Genomic DNA, 2,631 nt, shown 5'->3' on the forward strand with positions numbered 1-2,631 from the left:
CCCTACTTCTTGTCTCCACTGTTTCCAGTTTACTGCGCACCCAGGAGTGGATAAACAAACCCAGTTCTTTCACCCAACAATGCAGCACTAGTCACTGGGAACACCTTGTCTTACTGCCATTTTTGTTACTTCTCTCACTTTATATGGGTAGCCATACACACTCAGGGAGGGATAACTCAAGGGTTTTTCCTGCCATTTTAGGGGTAATCCTTTCTGATAGATACCTTCAGCTAGTATGATGTAAGCTATTTTAAACTGCACTTGAAGGAAACTATTTCATTATTTTATGCTGCAGAAGTGTAAAATACCTTAAATGACTTTAAAACTTCATAAAAATCTTACCTAATCAATACACTGTTTTAATTGCCATTTATTAAATACGAAAAATAGGGGGGGGTTCACCTGCATTTAGCATAATGGGGAGCCCAAGGCAGAAGTCCACATACATTAACTAATATAAACAGAACTTCTTGCTACTGGGAGTACCAGAAAGAAATTTCACTTCCATTTAATTTGACAGCACCTTCATTTTCTACAAGAGGAAAAAAGAAAAAAAAGTTCTTTCCTCAGGAACAAAACCTCAAAACCAAGGATAACTACATCCCCCTACAATTCCTCCTTACAGGCTAGAAGCTGGGATCATTGCAATTCATACAATAAAGCCTAATGACAGGATGGAATCTCAGCTGACCACAGAAGGTGGGCAGAGGAAAGAGAGGGCTAAAATACACAAGCCCATAGATGACTTTTAAAAGCTGTGAGCAGTCAAATTATCTTAAAACAGATTATACACACCTTAACTGCAGCTATACATATTCATCTACTGTACAAGTTCTCAGGAGCCAGAAGCAGGGCTGGATCCCAACATCAATAGGCTGCATTAACTTTGAAGCTTGCAGGGTAACAGACAGCTGAGCTGTTGAAAAGACTGTAATTAAGATGTCTGGTTGTCTATGTTCCTAAGATGTAGATCTGTATTTTAGTACTACAGCTGCACTTTAACCAGAAGGAACTTTTACATCAGGATTAGCGGTCAACTTCACCTTGCACTTAACACCAGCCTTTCAGATGCTTTACAGGAAAGTAAGAAAAGCAGATGCACTCATTAGGAAAATCCCTAGGACATTCATGTGGGCTCCAGTTCTGTTTGCTATTGTCCTTTCAGTAGAGGACCTATGGTTTCTATTCTAAATACTGCAGACAGTCAAGCACTTCCAGAACATTTTTATTTAATAGTGAAAACACAACAAGCTTCCAAAACTGGCCTTCATTTTCAGCCAAACAAATAACCCCAAAGCAGGGTATATAAGGAACCAAGGGCATCAGTTGCAGGTCATGAATAACCAAGTTCAAAGTATGCAAATCTAATTATTAAAATTTCTGCTTAGAACATGTTACTAAGCTGCAAACATGTTTTATCTTGCATGACAGTAGTTTTTATTCCTTGCCAAGACTTAAAAATCCTTTTCCTCATTGTTACTGAAGTGTACAAGCCAGTAGCTTAAACATCGTCTTTTCTCTTTTCTACAGGTACCAAAATACTGATTCAAGTCTTACATATACCCCTAAGACCCATTTCAAAGATATATTTGCCTGTATTGCCTTCCCTATAACACTACACTAACAAGAAGGAACAATTCACAATACAACACTCTCCAGGTATAGCTAACTGAATACAAAGACTTGCTATCTAAAGTTGGTTTTGCAAAAAGACTCTTTTGCTAACTGAAAGGGAGCAGCTTTAAGTGCTTCACTGAGATACTCTGATCAGCAACATGAGAAGCTTGACTTGGGTTTTAAATAACCTTCCAAAAAGAAAGGTCATTTGAGGGACTGTGATTTAACACTTTATTCTGAATAGACAACTAGCACCTCCATTCCTAGGACAGAAGAAACACAGATGAACAGGAGACAAAGGCAATCACAGATGGCCAGACTGAATTACTTCCAGTTGTCATCTAACATGGCCTCCTGGCTCAGGCCTTGTCCTCCCCATGTCAAAAGAGCAAAGCTGCTGTGGCTCCATCAGTTGCACTACCCCCACAGACAGGGCAACAAGAATCCTGACCACTTTGCAATTCTTAATGAGGCACAAGTTTTGACAATGCCAGTTGCTACGTTCACAGCTACCTGGCTGACAACCCTGTTGTCACCAGCTGCCAGTTTTACCCACTTACAGGAAGAAAACACCAATCAAGTCCAGATGGCTAAAACAAACCTTTAAAACACGCCTAGGTGACACACTGCAACCATAAACACATCTGAATTAGATGTCAAAGACAAACGCAGTCAACACCAACCCTCGGAGCAGCCCTGGCTGGTACCCTGGCCAAAACCAGCACCATCCCTGGCACTGCACAACGGCCTGGTCTTCCAGCGAGCCAGCGACCTGTCAGCGAGGGAGGCAAAAGACAAGGAGCGCCTCCCAACCCCCTCCCCGTGTAGGAAGTGACATTTTTCAGGGCATACAGCTTGAACTCAGCTCTCCACCGAGCCCGCAGCCCCACTGCAGCTCAGAGCTGCTATGGCGCCCGGCACTGCCCGCCTGCAAGACGCCAGAAACCCCAACCGACGGCCCCACGAGCACCAGCTCCTCCTGGGGGGGGGTTGGTGAGGGAAGAGAAGCCCCTC

Source organism: Chaetura pelagica, unplaced genomic scaffold (genome assembly GCF_000747805.2).
Source record: "Chaetura pelagica isolate M959 unplaced genomic scaffold, ChaPel_1.0 scaffold86, whole genome shotgun sequence".
In the NCBI taxonomy this organism is placed as follows: domain Eukaryota; kingdom Metazoa; phylum Chordata; class Aves; order Apodiformes; family Apodidae; genus Chaetura; species Chaetura pelagica.